The sequence below is a fragment of the Hyperoodon ampullatus genome, assembly GCF_949752795.1.
Source record: "Hyperoodon ampullatus genome assembly, chromosome: 11".
NCBI lineage: Eukaryota > Metazoa > Chordata > Mammalia > Artiodactyla > Ziphiidae > Hyperoodon > Hyperoodon ampullatus.
The window spans coordinates 77,877,280-77,899,483 of NC_136924.1; the positions used below are offsets into that span (position 1 = coordinate 77,877,280).

General features: G+C 40.9%; 1 protein-coding gene across 1 annotated transcript in view; it reads left to right on the plus strand.

Moving 5' to 3' along the window:
• Nucleotides 1-22,204, plus strand: part of TMTC1 (transmembrane O-mannosyltransferase targeting cadherins 1) — a gene marked incomplete at its 3' end in the record, with an annotated part of 271,008 nt that overhangs the window by 1,233 nt on the left and 247,571 nt on the right. The gene's annotated exons all lie outside the window — the stretch shown is intronic.

Consider the following 22,204-nt stretch of genomic DNA (forward strand, 5'->3'; position numbering starts at 1 on the left):
TTGAAATAATATTGGTTCAGTAACATCAGCGTTTTAAGCATTTTCCAACGGGTGTAATATGAACCCGTCTTTGTGGTACTGGTCATTCGAGACAGGGTAAACAGCTTGAAAAGCCTGCCCAGGCCGGGAGGCCGAGGTCTCTTGACAGGTGGCTGATGACTTAGAAAAGGAAACCAGAGCGATTGTACCTAATTCTTCAACTGAAAGTTGAATGTTTTAAGGCGGGTGAGGAAATAGCACATTTGACTCTGAAGAGAGTATTTTATAAACATTTATCCTTTTGGAAAGCGGCTTTGTTTTTCAGCTGAAAGATAATCTCAGCTACTAAGTTGCTCAGTCCTTTTTTTCCCTAAATGTTTCTTAAAATGGCACATTCTTAGATGGCACGATATGTGTGTAACTTCTAAATTGGCCTGCTTTTTCATTTATTACAGAGAGGTTTGTTGGTTAGTTTAAGGTGTGGTAGCTCACAGCATGAAGTGTGCTGGGCTTATAACAGCCACGGAGACCATCTAGGTCCCTCCTCTGAGCTTTTTCCGTGTACAAAGATCAGGGTCAAATGCCTGTGCCCACTTGGTGGAGGTTGGGGAAGAGTGTCTTCACTTCTTGACTTTGTAAAAAAATTTTTTTTTAATTCGTGCAGGAGGTGGCAGGGACGGCAGAGAGAGAAGGGGAGGAAAGGAGTAGACAGTGAGGCAAGGCCACTGATGAAGAGGAAAGCAGGCGTTGTGCAGGACAGGGGCAAAGGAGAAGGGGAATTGAGGGGGCAGGGGGCACCTCTTCATTGTTGATACTCACCGGTTATAAAAAGCAACCTGGTTGCTAAGATGCATTGCTCTTTGTAGAGTGTGTCTTACTGGCTGTGTAAGATATACCCTTTTTTTTTTTGAGAAGATTGAGTTACAAGTCTAGAGTGCACTAACTGGAAAGTAATAGTGCCTCTTCAGAAAGAGAAATTTAACTAACCTTTCTGTACTCACAGGCATTGATTTGAATAAGACGTGGAGGCTTTCTCATCACAGTCACCTGAGGTGAAACTGCATCTTCCAGTGCAATAGCGTGAGGCTGGGCATGTATAAGGGACGACGTTAACGATGCTAGGCCCACACAACTCTGAAGACTGTTGCAAGGAAGGACAGAAACTTACATTTATTAACTATTCAGTGTGAACCAAGCATTGGCCTGGGAACTTTACATAGATCATGACTTGAATGATTTTTATTTTAGGTAATCGGTGAAAACACAAAGTGGCCTTTGAAATATCTTCAAACTATCTTAACTGTATCTTAAGCTTGTTTGAGCAGAAATTTCGAGAATTGAAAACCATTCAATTAATTAATGATTACTTTTGTTGTAAGAACACCTAACATGAGATCTACCATCTTAAATTTTTTTTTTTTTTTTTTTTGCGGTACGCGGGCCTCTCACTGTTGTGGCCTCTCCCGTTGCAGAGCACAGGCTCCGGATGCGCAGGCTCAGCGGCCATGGCTCACAGGCCCAGCCGCTCCAGGGCATGTGGGATCTTCCCGGACCGGGGCACGAACCCACGTCCCCTGCATTGGCAGGCGGACTCTCAACCACTGCGCCATCAGGGCAGCCCTACCATCTTACATTTTTAAGTGCACAATACAGTATTGTCAGCTATAATGTTGTACAGCAGCTCTCTAGCACTTATTCCTCTAGTATAATTGAAACTATATACCTGTTGAACAGTAACTCTCGGTTCCCCTCTCCTCTCATCCTGCCCTTGGCAACCACCGTTTCACTATCTATTTCTATGAGTTTGACTACTTCACGTACCTCACATAAGTGGACTTCTGCGACTGGTTAATTTCACGTAGCATAATGCTCTCCAAGTTCTTCCATGTTGTTGCCCATTGCAGGATTTCCTCCTTTTTAAGGCTGAATAATCTTGTATCGTGTATATGTATCTCTTTTCTTTATGCATTTACCTGACGATAGACACTTAAGTTGTTTTTATATCTCGGTTATTGTGAATAATGCAGTGAACACGGGAGTGCATATATCTCTTCGAGATCCCGATTTCAATTTTTTTGGATATATACCCAGAAGTAGGATTGCTGAATCAAATGGTAATTGTATTTTTAATTTTTTGAGAAAACTCTATCCTCTTTTCCATAGTGGACGCACCATTTTACTTTCTAGCCAGTAGTGTACAAGGGTCCCAAATTCTTCCCATCCTTGCCAATGCTTACCTTTTTTTTTCTTTACATCTTTATTGGAGTATAATTGCTTTACAATGGTGTGTTAGTTTCTTCTTTATAACAAAGTGAATCAGTTCTACATATACATATGTTTCGATATGTCTTCCCTCTTGCATCTCCCTCCCTCCCACCCTCCTTATCCCACCCCTCTAGGTAGTCACAAAGCACCGAGCTGATCTCCGTGTGCTATGCGGCTGCTTCCCACCAGTTATCTATTCTACGTTTCGTAGTGTATATATGTCCATGCCACTCTCTCACTTTGTCACAGCTTACCCTTCCCCCTCCCCATATCCTCAAGTCCATTCTCTAGTAGGTCTGTGTCTTTATTCCTGTCTTACCCCTAGGTTCTTCATGACATTTTTTTTCCTTAAATTCCATATATATGTGTTAGCATACGGTATTTGTCTTTCTCTTTCTGACTTACTTCACTCTGTATGACAGACTCTAGGTCCATCCACCTCATTACAAATAACTCAATTTCGTTTCTCTTTATGGCTGACTAATATTCCATTGTATATATGTGCCACATCTTCTTTATTCATTCATCCGATGATGGACACTTAGGTTGTTTCCATGTCCTAGCTATTGTAAACAGAGCTTCAATGAACATTTTGGTACATGACTCTTTTTGAATTACGGTTTTCTCAGGGTATATGCCCAATACTGGGATTGCTGGGTTGTATGGTAGTTCTATTTGTAGTTTTTTAAGGAACTTCCACACTGGTCTCCATAGTGGCTGTACCAATTCACATTCCCACCAGCAGTGCAGGAGTGTTCCCTTTTCTCCAAACCCTCTCCAGCATTTATTATTTCTAGATTTTTTGATGATGGCCATTCTGACTGGTGTGAGATGATATCTCATTGTAGTTTTGATTTGCATTTCTCTAATGCTTAATGATTTTGAGCATTCTTTCATGTGTTTGTTGGCAGTCTGTATATCTTCTTTGGAGAAATGTCTATTTAGGTCTTCTGCCGATTTTTGGATTGGGTTGTTTGTTTTTTTGTTATTGAGCAGCATGAGCTGCTTGTAAATTTTGGAGATTAATCCTGTGTCAGTTGCTTCATTTGCAAATATTTTCTCCCATTCTGAGGGTTGTCTTTTGGTCTTATTTATGGTTTCCTTGGCTGTGCAAAAGCTTTGAAGTTTCATTAGGTCCCATTTGTGTATTTTTGTTTTTATTTCCATTTCTCTAGGAGGTGGGTCAAAAAGGATCTTGCTGTGATTTATGTCATAGAGTGTTCTGCCTATGTTTTGCTCTAAGAGTTTGATAGTGTCTGGCCTTACATTTAGGTCTTTAATTCATTTTGAGCTTATTTTTTTGTATGGTGTTAGGGAGTGATCTAATCTCATACTTTTACAAGTACCTGTCCAGTTTTCCCAGCACCACTTATTGAAGAGGCTGTCCTTTCTCCACTGTACATTCCTGCCTCCTTTATCAAAGATAAGGTGACCATATGTGCGTGGGTTTATCTCTGAGCTTTCTATATTGTTCCATTGATCTATATTTCTGTTTTTGTGCCAGTACCATACTGTCTTGATTACTGTAGCTTTGTAGTATAGTCTGAAGTCAGGGAGCCTGATTCCTCCAGCTCCGTTTTTCGTTCTCAAGATTGCTTTGGCTATTCGGGGTCTTTTGTGTTTCCATACAAATTGTGAAATTTTTTTGTTCTAGTTCTGTGAAAAATACCAGTGGTAGTTTGATAGGGATTGCATTGAATCTGTAGATTGCTTCGGGTAGTAGAGTCATTTCACAATGTTGATTCTTCCAATCCAAGAACATGGTATATCTCTTCATCTATTTGTATCATCTTTAATTTCTTTCAGCAGTGTCTTATAATTTTCTGCATACATGTCTCTTGTCTTCTTAGGTAGTTTTATTCCTAGATATTTTATTCTTTTTGTTGCAATGGTAAATGGGAGTGTTTTTTAAATTTCTCTTTCAGATTTTTCATCATTAGTGTATAGGAATGCCAGAGATTTATGTGCATTAATTTTGTATCCTGCTACTGCACCAAATTTATTGATTAGCTCTAGTAGTTTTCTGGTAGCATCTTTAGGATTCTCTATGTATAGTATCATGTCACCTGCAAACAGTGACAGCTTTACTTCTTCCTCTCCGATTTGGATTCCTTTTATTTCCTTTTCTTCTCTGATTCCTGTGCCTAAAACTTCCAAAACTACGTTGAATAAGAGTGGTGAGAGTGGGCAACCTTGTCTTGTTCCTGATCTTAGTGGAAATGCTTTCAGTTTTTCACCATTGAGGACGATGTTGGTTGTGGGTTTGTCATATATGGCCTTTATTATGTTGAGGGAAGTTCCCTCTATGCCTACTTTCTGCAGGGTTTTTATCATAAATGGGTGTTGAATTTTGTCGAAAGCTTTCTCTGCATCTATTGAGATGATCATATGGTTTTTCTCCTTCAACTTGTTAATATGGTGTATCACATTGATTGATTTGCGTATATTGAAGAATCCTTGCATTCCTGGAATAAACCCCACTTGATCATGGTGTATGATCCTTTTAATGTGCTGTTGGATTCTGTTTGCTAGTATTTTGTTGAGGATTTTTGCATCTATGTTCATCAGTGATATTGGCCTGTAGTTTTCTTTCTTTGTGACATCCTTGCCTGGTTTTGGTATCAAGGTGATGGTGGCCTCGTAGAATGAGTTTGGGAGTTTTCCTCCCTCTGTTATATTTTGGAAGAGTTTGAGAAGGATAGGTGTTAGCTCTTCTCTAAATGTTTGAAAGAATTTGCCTGTGAAGCCATCTGGTCCTGGGCTTTTGTTGGTTGGAAGATTTTTAATCACAGTTTCAATTTCACTTCTTGTGATTGGTCTGTTCATATTTTCTATTTCTTCCTGATTCAGTCTTGGCAGGTTGTGCATTTCTAAGAATTTGCCCATTTCTTCCAGGTTGTCCATTTTATTGGCATAGAGTTGCTTGTAGTAATCTCTCATGATCTTTTGTATTTCTGCAGTGTCAGTTGTTACTTCTCCTTTTTCATTTCTAATTCTATTGATCTGAGTCTTCTCCCTTCTTTTCTTGCTGAGTTTGGCTAATGGCTTATCAATTTTGTTTATCTTCTCAAAGAACCAGCTTTTAGTTTTATTGATCTTTGCTATCGTTTCCTTCATTTCTTTTTCATTTATTTCTGATCTGATCTTTATGATTTCTTTCCTTCTGCTAACTTTGGGGTTTTTTTGTTCTTCTTTCTCTAATTGCTTTAGGAGTAATGTTAGGTTGTTTATTCGAGATGTTTCCTGTTTCTTAAGGTAGGATTGTATTGCTATAAACTTCCCTCTTAGAACTGCTTTTGCTGCATCCCATAGGTTTTGGGTCGTCGTGTCTCCATTGTCATTTGTTTCTAGGTATTTTTTGATTTCCTCTTTGATTTCTTCAGTGATCACTTCATTATTAAGTAGTGTATTGTTTAGTCTCCATGTGTTTGTATTTTTTACAGATCTCTTCCTGTAATTGATAACTAGTTTCATAGCTTTGTGGTTGGAAAAGATCCTTGATACAATTTCAATTTTCTTAAAATTACCGAGGCTTGATTTGTGACCAAAGATATGGTCTATCCTGGAGAATGTTCCATCAGCACTTGAGAAAAATGTGTATTCTGTTGTTTTTGGATGGAATGTCCTATAAATATCAATTCAGTCCATCTTGTTTTATGTATCATTTAAAGCTTGTGTTTCCTTATTTATTTTCATTTTGGATGATCTGTCCATTGGTGAAAGTTGGGTGTTAAAGTCCCCTACTATGAATGCATTACTGTCGATTTCCCCTTTTATGGCTGTTAGTATTTGCCTTATGTATTGAGGTGCTCCTATGTTGGGTGCATAAATATTTACAATTCTTATATCTTCTTCTTGGATCGATCCCTTGATCATTATGTAGTGTCCTTCTTTGCCTCTTGTAGTAGTCTTTATTTTAAAGTCTGTTTTGTCTGATATAAGAATTGCTACTCCAGCTTTCGTTTGGTTTCCATTTGCATGGAATATCTTTTTCCATCCCCTCACTTTCAGTCTGAAGTGGGTCTCCTGTAGACAGCATATATATGGGTCTTGTTTTTGTATCCATTCAGCCAGTTTGTGTCTTTTGGTGGGAGCATTTAATCCATTTACATTTAAGGTTGTTATCAATATGTATATTCGTATTCCCATTTTCTTAATTGTTTTGTGTTTGTTATTGTAGGTCTTTTCCTTCCCTTGTGTTTCTTGCCTAGAGAAGTTCCTTTAGCATTTGCTGTAAAGCTGATTTGGTGGTACTGAACTCTCTCAGCTTTTGCTTGTCTGTAACGGTTTTAATTTCTCCATCAAATCTCAATGACATCCTTGCTGGGTAGAGTAATCTTGGTTGCAGGTTATTCTCCTTCGTCACTTTAAATATGTCCTACCAGTCCCTTCTGGCTTGCAGAGTTTCTGCTGAAAGATCAGCTGTTAACCTGATGGGGATTTCCTTGTGTGTTATTTGTTGTTTTTCCCTTGCTGCCTTTAATATGTTTTCTTTGTATTTAATTTTTGACAGTTTGATTAAAATGTGTCTTGACGTGTTTCTCCTTGGATTTATCCTGTATGGGACTCTCTGTGCTTCCTGGACTTGATTAACTATCTCCTTTCTCATATTAGGGAAGTTTTCAACTATAATCTCTTCAAATATTTTCTCAGTCCCTTTCTTTTTCTCTTCTTCTTCTGGAACCCCTATAATTCGAATGTTGCTGTGTTTATTGTTGTCCCAGAGGTCTCTGAGAGTGTCCTCAGTTCTCTTCATTCTTTTTTCCTTATTCTGCTCTGCAGAAGTTATTTCCAATACTTATTTTCCAGGTCACTTATCTGTTCTTTTCCTCAGTTATTCTGCTATTGATCCCTTCTAGAGTATTTTTTTTTTTTTTTTTTGCGGTACGTGGGCCTCTCACTGTTGTGGCCTCTCGTGTTGCGGAGCACAGGCTCCGGACGCGCAGGCTCAGCGGCCATGGCTCACGGGCCCAGCCGCTCCGCGGCATGTGGGATCTTCCCGGACCAGGGCACGAACCCATGTCCCCTGCATCGGCAGGCGGACTCTCAACCACTGCGCCACCAGGGAAGCCCTAGAGTATTTTTAATTTCATTCATTGTGTTGTTCATCGTTGCTTGTTTCATCTTTAGTTCTTCTAGGTCCTTGTTAAATGTTTCTTGCATTTTTTCTATTCTATTTCCAAGATTTTGGATCATCTTTACTATCATTATTCTGAATTCTTTTTCAGGTAGACTGCCTATTTCCTCTTCATTTGTTAGGTCTGGTGGGTTTTTATCTTGCTCCTTCACCTGCTGTGTGTTTTTGTGTCTTCTCATTTTGCTTATCTTACTGTGTTTGGGGTCTCCTTTTTGTAGTCTGCAGGTTCGTAGTTCCCGTTGTTTTTGGTGTCTGTCCCCAGTGGCTAAGTTTGGTTCAGTGGGTTGTGTAGGCTTCCTGCTGGAGGGGAGTAGTGCCTGTGTTCTGGTGGATGAGGCTCGATCTTGTCTTTCTGGTGGGCAGGTCCACGTCTGGTGGTGTGTTTTGGGGTGTCTGTGGACTTATTATGATTTTAGGCAGCCTCTCTGCTAATGGGTGGCGTTGTCTTCCTGTCTTGCTAGTTGTTTGGCATAGGGTGTCCAGCACTGTAGCTTGCTGGTCGTTGAGTGAAGCTGGGTGTTGGTGTTGAGGCGGAGATCTCTGGGAGATTTTCGCTATTTGATATTACGTGGAGCTGGGAGGTCTCTTGTGGACCAGTGTCCTGAAGTTGGCTCTCCCACTTCAGAGGCACAGCACTGACTCCTGGCTGCAGCACCATGAGGCTTTCATCCACACGGCTCAGAATAAAAGGGAGAAAAAGTAGAAAGAAAGAAATAAAGGAAGAGGGTAAAAGAAAATAAAATAAAGTAAGGTACAATAAAATAATTAAAATAAAAAAATAGTTATTACGAAAAAAAATTTTTTTAAGTAAAAAAAACAAACAAGAAAACAAAAAATGGATGGATAGGACCCTAGGACACATGGTGAAAGTAAAGCTATACAGACAAAATCTCATACAGAAGCATACACATACACACTCACAAAAAGAGGAAAAGGGGAAAAAATAATCAATCTTGCTCTCAAAGTCCACCTTCTCAATTTGGGATGATTCATTGTCTCTTCAGGTATTCCACAGATGCAGGGTACGTCAAGTTGATTGTGGAGCTTTAATCCGCTGCTCCTGAGGCTGCTGTGAGAGATTTCCCTTTCTCTCCTTTGTTCGCACAGCTCCCGGGGTTCACCTTTGCATTTGTCCCTGTCTCTTCGTATAGGTCGTCTGAGGGCGTCTGTTCTTCTTTGAGACAGGATGGGGTTAAAGGAGCAGCTGATTCGGTGGCTCCGGCTCACTCAGGCCGCGGGGAGGGAGGGGCATGGATGCCGGGCGAGCGTGCGGCGGCAAAGGCTGGCGTGACGTTGCACCAGCCTGAGTGAGGCTCGCTGTGCAGTCTCCTGGGGAAGTTGTCCCTGGATCCTGGGACCCTGGCAGTGTCGGGCTTAACAGGCTCCCCGGAAGGGAGGTGTGGATAGTGACCTGTGCTCGCACACAGGCTTCTTGGTGGCGGCAGCAGCAGCCTTAGCGTCTCATGCCCATCTCTGGGGTCCGCGCTGTTAGCCGCGGCTCGCACCCATCTCTGGAGCTCCTTTAAGCAGCGCCTGCTTACCTTTTTTTTTCATAAAAGCCAACCTAACAGGAGTAGGTGATAACTCATTGTGGTTTTGATTTGCATGATTAGTGCGTGATTTGCATGATTAGATTTTGATGATTAGTGGTGTAAGCATTTTCCAAGTACCTACTGGCCATTTGTATGTCTTCTTTGGAAAAGTGTCTATTCAAGTTCTTTGCCCATTTTAAAATCGGGTTATTTAATTTCTTCTGCTTTAAGTTGTAGGAATTCCTTATGTATTTTAGATATTAACAACGTATCAGATATTTGGTTTGCACATGTTTTCTCCTCTTCTGTAGGTTGCCTTTTCACTCTGTTGATTTGTTTCCTTTGCTGTGTAAAGGCTTTTTGGTTTGATGTAGTCCCACTTGTCTAATTTTGCTTTTATTGTTTGTACTTTTGTTATCATATCTAAGAAACCAGTGCCAAACCTAACATCATGAAGTTTTTCCCCTATGTTTTTCTCCTAGGAGTTTTACAGTTTCAGGTCTTACATATAAATCTTTGATACATTTTTGGATTGATTTTTGTGTACGTTGGAAGATAAGGGTCTAATTTCATTCTTTTGCATGTGGATAACCGGTTTTCCCAATACCATTTATTGAAGAGACTGTACTTTCCCCATTGTGTATTCTTGGGACCCTTGTTAAAGATCATTTGACCATATATATGTGGGTTAACTTCTCTGTTATTTTCCATTGGTCTATATGTCTGTTTTTATGCCAGTAATGTACTGTTTTAATTACTGTAACATTGGAATATATTTTGCAGTCAGGAAGTGTGGTACCTTTAGCTTTGTTCTTCTTGATCTATTCAGGTTCTTTTGTGGTCAGTATGAAATTTATGATTTTTTTTCTTTTTCTGTAAAAAATGCCTTGGGATTTTGATAGGGATTACATTGAATCTGTAGATGGCTTTGGATGATATGGACATTTTAACAATATTGTATTCCCATTGATGAACATCGGATGTCTTTCCATTTATTTGTGTCTTTAATTTCTCTCATCAGTGATTTGTAGTTGTAAGTGTATACGTTTTTCATCTCTTTGGTTAAGTTTATTCCTAAGTATTTTATTTTTTTTGATGCTATAGTAAATGAGATTGTTTTCTTAATTTTGGATAGTTCATTCTTAGTGTATTGAAATATGGCTGATGTTTGTATGCTGATCTTTGTATGCTGCAACTTTACTGAATTTGTGTATTAGTTCTGATAGATTTTTGGTGGCATCTTTAGGGTTTCTACATATAAGATCATGTCATCTGTAAACAGTGATAATTCTACTTCTTCCTTTCTGATTTAGATGTCTTTTATTTCTTTTCCTTGCCTAATTTCTCTACCTAGGACTTCCAGTTCTGTGCTAAAAAGAAATGACAAGCGTGGGCATTCATGCCTTGTTCCTGATCTTAGCAGGAAAGTTTTTAGTTTTTCACTGTTGAGTATGATGTTAGCTGTGGCCTATTCATAAATGTTCTTTATTATGTTGAGGTAAATTCCCTATAAACCTAGTTTGTTGAGAGTTTTTTATCATTAAAGTGTGTTAAATTTCATCAGATGTTTTTTTCTCCATCTATTTACGATGATCATGTGATTTTTATTGTTCACTTTGTTAATGTAGTGTATCACATTAACTGACTTGTGTGTGCTGAGCCATCTTGGCATCCCAGGGATAAAACCCACTTGTTCATGGTGTATGATTTTTTTAATGTGTTGTTGAATTTGGTTTGCTTGTGTTTTGTTGTGGATTTTTGCATCTGTGTTCATCAGGGAAATTGGCCTATACTTTTCTTTTCTTGTAGTGTCTTTATCTGGCTTTGCAAACCCATTTTTTAAAAAACACGTTGAATTTTGAGATAACTGTACATTCCCATGCAACTGTAAGTAATAATATAGAAATCCCTCATATCTTTTATCCATTTTCCCCAGTGGTAACATCTTGCATAACTATAGTACACAGTCACAACCAGGGGGTTGACATTGATGCAATCCACAGTTTTTATTCAGGTTTCATCAGTTTTACATATATTCTTTTTCTTTTTCTTTTAGTTGAATGTATATTTAGTCTGTGCAGTTTTATCATGTGAGCCTACCATCACAGTCAAGATATAGAACAGTTCTGTCACAAAGAGCTTCATGTTTTCCCATCATAGCTATAGACACCTAATCGATAACAACTACTAATATGTACTCCATCTCTATGTAATTTTGTCATTTCAAGAATGTTCCATTTAGAACCATACAGGGTGTAAACTTTGAGAATTTTTTGCACTCAGAATAATTCTCTGGAGCTTATTCAGGTTGTTGCATGTATCAATAGTTCATTCCTTTTTATTGCTCAGTAATATTCCATTGAATGGATGTATCACAGTGTGTTTAGTTATTCACCTGTTAAAGGACTTCTGGGTTGTTTCCAGGTTTTAGCTATTACAAATAGTGCCACTACAAACATTCATTTACAGGTTTTTATGTGAACATAAGTAGTTGTTTCTCTGGGATAAATGTTCAGGAGTACAATTGCTGGGTCATGTGGTAGTTGCATGTTTAGTTTTTTAAGAAACTGACAAACTGTTTTCCATCCATCCTATCAGCAGTGTATGTCTCTCTGCTTCCTCACCAGATTTGGTATTGTCACTGTTTTTTATTGCAGCCATTTTGGTAGGTGTGAAGTTGTGGCTTTAATTAGCATTTCCCTAATGGCTGATGGTGTTAAATATTTTTTCATGTATCTATTTGCCTTCTGTATGTCCTCTTTGTTAAACTTTCTCTTCATATTTTTTGTGGATTTTCTAAATGGATCTTTTTTTAAATGTTGAGTTTTGCGGTTTCTTTATACATACTAGATATAAATCCTTTGTCAGATATGTGGTTGGTAAATATTTCCTTCTACTCTATAGGTAGTCTTTTGAGCTTCTTAACAGGATTTTTCCCTGTGCAAAACTTAAACTGATTTTTTAATTAAAAGTATTATCTTTGATTTAGTGAATGAATGTCACACATACTAACGACTAGAAATTCCCTTAAGAATAAACAATAAAAAAATTATTTATTTATTTATAAAGATGTGTAATGCTTTTCTTCCTTCTTTTTAATTTTTTGGCCACACCAAAGATCTGCACTGGGGATCTTAGTTCCCTGACCAAGGATCAAACCTTTGCCCCCTGCAGTGGAGTCTTAGCCACTGGACCACCAGGGAAGTCCCTGTAATGCTTGTTATTATAAAGGTACTTACTTATGTAGAAAGAGACTATTCACAGTTTTTCTCACATAAGAAATGGGCAGAAGTTGAAGTGAGTAAATGGATTATTAGAATGTCTCTTTTTACCAGTTTGGAGGGCAGGGCACAATGGAAAATGAAGGCAGCTTATGAAGGTGCAGTGACTTTGTATCATATCAGTTTAGCTAACTGGAACTGCGACTTAGAAATTCCTTTCCTGTGTTGTATGGGGCAAGGGCTGGACAGGAGAAATTTCTTCGAGGTTTGGAAAGTGAAAGTGAAGTGGTTACCGACCAGGATTCTTGGCCTCCTTAATCAATAGAAATTGAACTGAGGCCAGACAAATTCAGGCAAGGCTTTATTGGGGCCCCTGCTGCAGCAGGGGGCAGTGAGAACAAGCAACAGGTTCCCTTGCCTGTTCTCTCTTCCTGAGGGGGGCCAGCTTGTTCCTTACATGGGGTGAGGGTAGGAGTGTGTCCAGGGGTCAGGCCAGAGGGTTGACTTAGGTAGTTTGCCCACCCATTAGGTGCTCTTGGGTGCAGGGGGCATGCACAGCATCCTGCTTTTGCTCAGGGCCCTTCAAAAGTGGCAGTTGGGTTTTTGGTCTCTTTGAATGTTTTATCCAGAATTTGCCCCAGCTGGGCATGCAAGCAGTTATTTTTAGTCCCATATAGTTTCTTTGTATTTTGTTGCTCAAGGAGAGGTTTGTCCAGGTGCAAGCATTGCAGCACTGCAGCAAAGGGTCTCAGGTCCCAGCCTGTCTCAAAGTGGCTGTGTTCCCGAAAGTGCAGTCCCACTGCTCACCGCTGGAAAGCCAGTACTTGAGAGGAAAGGTTGGTGGAAAAGAAAGTTTGCTTATTTCGGAGGCGACAACTGGGTGAGAAGGTGGACCCATGTCCAAAGGCCGACTCCCCACTGACAATCAGCGGATGAGAGCTTTTAAAGGGGTGTTTCAGGGATGTATAGGTGGAGGGAGGGGGCTGTGTGCAGGAACAGCACAATCAGCTCTGACAGTCATCTTGAACTTGGTCATGCGGTGGTGGTCTGATCAGCATCATCTTGATTGTTTTAAACACAGGGTCAGTTCCAGGGTTGGTTTGTGCCCATTTCTTTGAGACCAGTTCTTGGAATTGTGGCAGTTTATGTGATGGCTACAGTCTGGTCATCATGTAGTTAACTTCTTCCACCTGATGGGGGTTTCAGTATTTACAAAATAGCTCAAAAGATATGGCTCAGCGCAGGCCCAGCGGTTGTGGCACCCGGGCTTGGTTGCTCCACGGCATGTGGGGTCCTCCCAGACCAGGGCCCGAGCCCGTGTCCCCTGCATCGGCAGGCAGACTCTCAACCACTGCGCCACCAGGGAAGCCCTGGTGACCATACTTTTATAAATATACTTAGTTATGCAAAACTAAATGACTTCACAGAAATCCAGAAAAAAACTGTTGAAAGTGTGGAAAATTTGTACTATGTAAAGCTGACTTAAAAAACCTGAATATAAAGTTGTATTTATGTTATGATTTTTATTTCAAAATCATTATGCAGGTGGGCAAATATTGAAAGGGAACAAAAAAGTTTAAATTGTGAGGATGGTTATGGACTTTCCCCCTTTATTTATATATACATATATATGTAATTATTAAAAAAAAAGATATGGCTCAGGATATTATCTATAGCTCTTGAGGAGGAACTAAAAGTCCTTGACCTTGCTTAATGACTAAACTATTTAGTCTTGTTGGACTGCTTTCCTTTGCTTCTGCATTTTCTCACCTCTCTGATTAAATATTTTTCTTTTACTAAAGTTTTTCTACAGACAAAAGGCAGGCGGAGGACATGGGGTCGGGGCCGGGTGGGGTCTGTACCCACTCAGAAGGTATGTGTAGGTTTTGGTGTGTCGCAGCTCATGCTGGTTGCCCCAGGCTTGCTGAGTAACCTGCTCTGGTGTGCAACAGTAGCTAATTCTGCAGCTCCTCCGGAATTCTCCAGATCTCCTTTAGCTACTTGGAATCATGGTGCAGGTATGTGTGCAGCTCTGTGGAGACTGCTGGCCTGTTTGCAAGCCACTCCCATAGTTAAAGTTGGAGCCTAGGAGGCTGCAAGAAACAGAAGTGTATTCTAGTTCATCTTTGTGGGTTCCAGTCCCTCCTTCCTTTCCCCTACTTCAAGTCCATCCTTCCTTCTCGAATGCCTGCCCTGCTGGCGTTCCACTTGTTATAGACACAGTAGCAGAAGCCTTGCATAGGCTATGTAAGGAGTTCCCGTGATTGTGGAAGGTCAAATCTCTGCAGCAAATTCCTTCTGCTGTATCATTCCTGATCTGCTTCTCTGGTCAAACTTTAACTGATACAAATAATAATTTCTTTGTGTTGCTTGAAGTGAATTTAGAATTCTAATGAATTTCTGTCGCTAGTCAAATCTTCTGTTCAGTCTTTTCATAATCTCATTTCCAAGGGCACACAGGAATGTTTTTGGACTGTTGTAGAGCAGAATCAAAACATCTGTGAAAACTTAATCTGCAGCAGTAACCTTTTTTATTTTTCTTCTTTATCCTTCAGTGGCCATGACGTGTTTTTAACGGTGGAATCAGGAGAAGCACATTAGGTCACTTTGTAGACACTGAATTGACACAGAACCAAACCTCGTAATGCCCATAACGCCCACCTTGAAAAATGGTCCTGACTGATATAAAAGGTGCTTAGCTTTTTAAATTTTATTTCCTCTCTACCCCCCTTTCTCTTGAGGAGTAGCTCCCGCTGGATTGTCAGTGGTGCCTTTCCATATCAAGAAGCAAGGAGAAGCTTCCTTCAACAAGAAAGGACCAGTGGTTTTTCCATGTTAAAGATGGGGAAGCGAAGGCAAATTAAATGACCTCAATTCTCTTTCCATGTTTAGGCTGTTGAATCATAGTATTCTACTAGTTTGCTATAAAGTTTTATTTTATTGAAGGCTCTGATGGTAATATAAACCAGATGAGTGAAAGTGGCTGGTTTAAAATGTCAGAGTTAAAAAATAGAATATCTTAATATGTGCAGCTGTAAGGATTTGCAACATTTTAATGTCTGGATCTTGAGAGTTTTTTGCATCAGTTTGTATCTTTTAGTCACAAATGATATGCCAACCATGAAAATCAGCTCTTACCGCTGTGCCCAAAACCTAAAAGAAATGGTGGCATGTTCCTTTTGGTTCTGTTTCTTTTGATTTGACCTCTATGGGAATGCATTTTGAGATAGTCTATTGCTACAAGACATAATTTTCTTTTCTAAGTCTGTGATAGGAGACAAGTGAAGACTGTTTAGGATGTTTGACTAGATTGTCTAGGATGTTCAGTGATGGATGTAGTTAAGGAAAAATGTGATTGGAGGCAATAAAGTTTTTATAGAGAAAAATGAAAAAAAAGTCCTCTGAAAATTTCATGCCAAACTAAGTTTATCTTAGAAACCCCAAGAGGAGGAGGTTAGCATCCTTGCCTGTTAGAATATGCTTTAGACGTAAGATAGCCTTTAGACTACAGTCTGTCTGGTGGTGTAGGAGGGATAGAAAATGAGAGGAAAATATTTCTGTATCATGAGGATTTTTCTTTTTTTTCCTGCGGTACGCGGGCCTCTAACTGTAGTGGCCTCTCCCGTTTCGGAGCACAGGCTCCGGACGCGCAGGCTCAGTGGCCATGGCTCACGGGCCCAACCGCTCCGCGACATGCGGGATCCTCCCGGACCGGGGCACGAACCTGTGTCCCCTGCATCGGCAGGCAGGCTCTCAACCACTGCGCCACCAGGGAAGCCCCAAACATATATACCTTTGAAAGAAAAAAACATTTGCTAAAAATTGACAGCTCAGTTATAGGTATAACTATATTATATTTGGTGTTGATCTGTTAATTTTTATTATTTACTGACTCACTTCTGGAAGATTTTTCTTCTGGGACTTGCTTCCTTCTGTGGTCACTGATCTTCCTGCCCTCAGTTTCCTCACCCTTTCTTTGACGCAGTCGCTACTCTGAGTACTATGTGACAACAGAGACTGTAACGGCCTCCTCCTGACCGGCTCCCCTTTGCCTGACCCCTCCCTACAGCTTCCTCAGAGCCAGGTGCGGATGAGTTTTGCTTTGGCCTCAGGGCACCATCTCCCCGCTACACTTTTGTTTACATTGGTGCCTTGGAACCACATCCTTTGGTTCTTTATATACATGAAGTGACAATGATTTGCTGATTTATTCCTGGTACTGGAGGAAATGCAAAATAAGAGCAACCAAAATGATTAAGGGCCTAAGGGATTCTCCTTAGAGGAAAAACGAGAAGAACCAGATGTCATTGTTTATTGGCTGAATGATCTAAGACTATGGAAAGCATTTAAAAGTATGAGAGCTGTAATGAAGGCAGGAGGTAAGAAGAAGAAAAATGAACGGTGATAGAGGAAGATGGGAGAATTAGAACTGGGCTGTGGAAAGTCACCAGGAAGGTGTTGGAGAACCCATCATTTGAGACACCAAAAATAGAAGATGAGGGGTACATTTAATTTTGTCTTTTCCCAGGTTTATAGTCTTACTGGAAAAGAATATATGTTGTGTTATTGCTGAGAAAACTGGATTTTTTTTCTGGTAAGCATGGCAACCATATGCAGCCTTACCTTAAGCTTTGAGACCTGTGTATTGTTGTTCTGAGTATCACCTGTCTTGAATCACTGGGTTGTTTAGGGCAGACCTCTGGGCCCCCTCTCAGATCTACTGGCTGAAAATATCTTGGGATGGGATTAGGGAATCAGCAGTTGCAACCAACACACTGGTGATTGAGAATCCTGGGAACCACTGGGACTCAGTGGAAGTCTATGCTTAATGAGGCTGAGATGCCAAAATCTCCCTGGCATGGTAGAGAAAGGAATCCAGAAGCTCACTGAGATAGGAATGTTGGAGTGCATTTATCACATCGTCTGCACACACCTCACTCCCACCCTCTACTGCATTCCCTGAGAGGACCAGGTGCTTCTCCCTTCATTGAGACATTGAGAAATACATTAGTGAGGGAGTGCCCGCAAGGTTGGGAAGCTCTGTGTTGGCTCTCTTCTGTAGGCCGAGTGTGATGTGGGAGATGCTGCCATTGAGGTGGGTTTTCTGACTCTACTGGGGGTGATGGGGTCCTGGAGTTCCCGAGGCCAAGTGGCAGAGCTTAGCTGCCAAAGACTTAGGTGAGAGCATTTGCCATGACAGGCATGGGGATGCGGTGATAATCAGACTGTTTTGACCCACAGGGATCATTGGTGGTGGCATGAAGTAGTCAGGTGGCCCTCTTAAACGTTACTTGATCTATATACCAGGAAAATTCCAGGTTCAGGGCCCGAAACTAGACATGAGTCACGGTGATGGAGTGTCACGACCTTTCACGCAGTTTCCAGACCCCTGCCAGTTCATTGACGTATGGCTGTTTGACTGAAATAGAGTTGGGGTCCGCTTGAGGAGGGACCCTAGTATATTCCCTAGTAGAAGTCTCTTGCAGAGATACAGGCTGTTTTTATTTTTTTCCTAAACCAGAGGTGTTTTTCAAAGAAGAAAACTAAAAGAGAGTAATGGGCTTTATCTAGAGCTCTAGGCTGTGAGGTGTGCGTTGCTGGGTGAGGGGCAACCGATGACTTTCTTCTCCTCTCCTACGCCTCCCCCTGGGGCTGCTTGATGCCAAACTGTGTGACCCTGTGCCCTTTCCTGGGAACAGGTGCCTTCCGATTGCTGTGAGCTCAGTATGGCCCCCCCTTACTGGGCACTTTTACGAAGAGGACGAGGATTTCAGACAGATAAGGGGCTCTGTATGTTCTGTTTGCCAAAATCTGGAAGGCTTTCAGCCAGTAGGCATGACTATTCAGATTATTTTAGAAAAAAAAAACATTGTTTTACTTCCTATTGCTTGGCCTACCTTTAAATGAGAAAGGAAGGCTCAATCAAATAAAGTTAGACATTCTTTGAATAGAAAGAGAAAGATGATCTTTTCCAGCTTCCAACTTCATGTAAGTTTATTTGTTCGTTCAGTAAACCTTCACTTAGAATCTACTGTGTGCTAAGTGAGATGGATACAGTGACAAAACATTAATTTCTAAAAATGTATGAAAAGGCTCATGACATTTGAGGAGTGTAGTAAACGGGTTTTAAAAAACTGATTAAATTCTATAATGGAAGTACATTCAGGGTGACGTGGAACCTGAGAGACTGTCCTCTCTAGATGGTGTTTAAGGTAGGCTGTTATCGCATCTCTGTGTGGACATTTCTGGTTATCCCAAACACCGATTCTAGTTTTAGATCTTACATCTTTCTTTGAGCTGAAGTCTGCCTCTCAGTAGTTAGTTGGCAGGCCCTGTGGCAAACTGTGAGTACTTGAACCACCTAAATGAGCACCCAGGTATGTCCATGCAGCCATGGAGGCCCAGAGTTGCCAGGTCTTCTAATATTTGAAGAGAAGCTGGAAGTTTTTATATGAAATCACCTGTTTTATTGTGTGACGAGCATGCACCAGGCACTGTGCTAGACACTGGGGATGTAGCCATGAATATGCCAGAGAGCCTTTCCCCTGGAGAACTTGGTATCATTTCTGTCTGCCATCTTTCTTCAGGCTGAGTGTCCCCCATTTCCTCAAACCTATCTCCCTGAGACATCACTTAGAGACCCTTCCCCCAGCATCCTGGAGCTGTCCTGTGAAGGTGCTCTGGCGTTGAAGTTGCACCCTGAGGGGCTGCTGCCCCACATTGGATACCACCCACGTTCCCTTTCCCACTTGGGAGAACGCCTCCCTCTTCCTTATCTCTGTACCTGGTAGGTTCTCCTACTGCTAGAATTCTCTCACTTTTAATCATCTTTCTCTGTTTCTCCTCTCTTTCACCTACTATGATGTTAACTCTTCAGTAGCCAATGCTGTGTCTTCTCTTTGTATCTCTGGGCTCCACGTTATACCTGGCATCTAGCAGTTGCTCAATAAATATCTGTTAGAGTGAATTGAAATGAAAAATATTGACTTAGGTGGTTCCCTGACTGTCTATTGGTAGTTTGGTCTGTTTCAGTAACCAGGACACAGTAACTCTGAGCTTAGGATAGACTAACAGCCCTTGGACATACCACGTGTAGAGTTTTAATCTGGATTGCGAATATCTTATTCTCTTTTATGTCCAAATGTGGGTCTTTACTGTTACCCATATTCTGTTGAATCCTGTTAGAATTAAGTAACAATTTCAAGCGTTTAAATTCTTTGTGAAGCTCAGTCTCCCAGTACAGTAACTAACTCTCCTTCCCAGATACAGGCCTTCCGCAGGCTTGGTTAGCATACACTATAGATTCATTTAAGATTTTGGTAAAAATATTGGACAGCCCAGAGATATTACCAGAACCCTGTGACGTACCCTGGAGGTCTCCATCCGAGGAGACATTGATTTATTATTCACCACTGTTTGTGTGTGCTCAAACCTGTCTTATTCCATCTTATATGCAAGGAGATCCTGAGAGATTCTGATAAATGTCTTTGTTAAAATAAAGATGTGATGCATCTATCACATCCCCTCTCCTATTAACATGTGAGATTAGTCAGTTAACTCCCTTTTTGTGAACCCCTGTTGGCTCCCAGAATCAGAGATTCTTTTTCCAGTGCTCACAAGTAGAATAAGTTCTAAAATTTTGTCATCATTTCGTCTTAAGCTCACTTGTCTATAATTTGGAGAGTTCTTTCTCCATCTTTTAGACATTTAGAAAACTCTCCTAATTCTAGATTTTTGGTGATTTCTCAAAGCTTAGATTCACTAGTGTCAGGTACCATGTGAGAGGCTTTCACACTGCTGCCTCATCACTGCAGTGGTTACCCATTCAGCACTTAAAAAAAATATTTTGGCATCTACTTGAATTCACTTAAAACACCAAGCACTCTGTCCTAACCAATTTCCAGAAAAAATCTATATGGATAACATCTGCACATTTCCAGATATGATACATATGGACACAAAGGTGGCTCATGCCTACTATTTTGTATCATTTTGGAAGGGGAAAGGAATGTATGTTAAGTACCTCATAAAAGTGTGGTAATATAGTAGTACGGTCAGTTGTCTTCAATGATGCTTTTTACTTTCCAAATGGTTGAATAACAAATAAATTAGAAAAATAATAGATCTTTTGTTTTCTTTTTAGAAACAGTGCTATTATTTGTAATCCAGAGTTATGATCTAAAGTATAATATGTGTGGGAATAGTCAAATCCATAAGGGTTTTTGTTTATTAGGTGTCTTTCCTTCTCTATATTGCCGTTTTTTGTAATTAACACAGTGAGGTGCATCTTTTAGATTGACAGGGACATTCCCATCTCTTCCTCTACTCACACTCACAAGACTTCTTGTGGGAGTTTGCTCCCACACCAAGCAATTTTCCGACATCTGCTGGGTGTCCTAGAATTCGATTCAGTCCTGACACTCCCTACCTGGAGTTAGCATCAGGTCCGCCCGGGTAAGGGCTTGGTTCTACAAGATTGCTCCACTTCAGACACCAGTCGGAAGCACTGGGTCCCCAGGTTACCCCCATTTATGTCTGACCTGGCTACAAGTTGGGGGTTCCCAGAACCCGCTCCTCAGCTTTGATAATTTGCTGTAATGGCTCACAGAACTCAGAGAAACCCTTATGTTTACCAGTTTGTTACATAAAGAAGGGTATGATAAAGTGTACAGGTAAACAGCCAGGTGAAGTGATGCACAGACTAAGGTCTGGAGGGTAAGGAGCTTCTGTCCCTGTGGAGTTGGGCTCCATCACTCTCTGGGCATGTTGATGTGTTCACCAACCTGGAAGCTCTCCGAACCCCATAGTTCAGGGAATTTTATGGAAGCTTCATCACGTAGGCATGATCGATTATTAACTCGGCCTCCCTCACCTATGCCCTCCCTGAGGATGGGGGTAGGGCTGAAAGTTCCAAGCTTATAATCCCACGTGATCTTTCTCGTGACCAGCCCCCATCCTGAAGCCATCCAGGAGCCCAGTAAAAGTCACCTCATGAGAACAAAAGACACTCCTATCTCCCAGGGAATCCAAGGGATTTAGGAGCTCTGTGTCAGGAATCAGGGCCAAAGACCAAGGATCAGAACAAAAGGTGCTCCCAGTGCTCTTATTACTTAGGAAATTGCAAGGAATTTACGAGCCCAGTGCCAGGAACTTGGGGGCAGAGACCAAATATTAAAACAAAAGACGTTCCTAGCACGTTTATGACTTCGGAAATTACAAAGGTTTTAGGGTCTCTGACCAGGAGTTGGGATGAAGATCAAAATATATATTTCTTACTATATCACAATATCACATATATCTGTATATATATATTTGAATACTTTTCTGGTTATTTCCTTACAGAAAATTCCTAGAAGTGGAATTTTTGGCCAAAAGTTGTGTAATTTTTAAAGCCTTTGATACATGTCGACAACCTAGAGACCTTTCAGTTTGGGCACCCACCTACCACATATGAGACTGCCTGTTTTCTCTCATTGAGATGGGTGTGAATGAATTTTTAATGAATGGCTTAGCTGGTCTGGAAAACTTAGCCTGATGAAGTGAGAAACAGTGTAAAATCAACCTCAGGGGGATGGGCTGTCAGGGAACTGCACCCCCGTTCCCCGAGGATAGGGACTTGGTCTTGTCCTTCTCACAGCTCCGCCATCCTGAGCTTTCTGGTTTCCGGCAGCTCTATCGGCCTGTGGGCGTCCTCTTGTACTGGAATGGGAGGGATGCTGTTCTCCCTTCTTTAGCTGGACCTGCCAGTCCCCTAGTTCACTGCCCTTTCCTCTTTCCTTCTGAATGAGGTATTTCACACCGGGCTCCTATCTTAAGGATCTTGGGGTGTGCGCAGACTCATGGGTCTGTCAACACAGCTGTCTGGAATCTTGCATTGGAGCCCTGGAGTTGGATCCCTCACAGCAATTCATTTTTCTAGGCCTAGTTAGGACCATGATTACTTCAGTGGGAATGAAAATTGAGTTGATTAAGTGACTATGACATTTAGATTCATATGTCCAAATAAAGCCTGAGATGTTTAAAATTCTGTAGGTTAAAGCTGTGTAGGAATCAAGTCAAGTGTTTAGAAT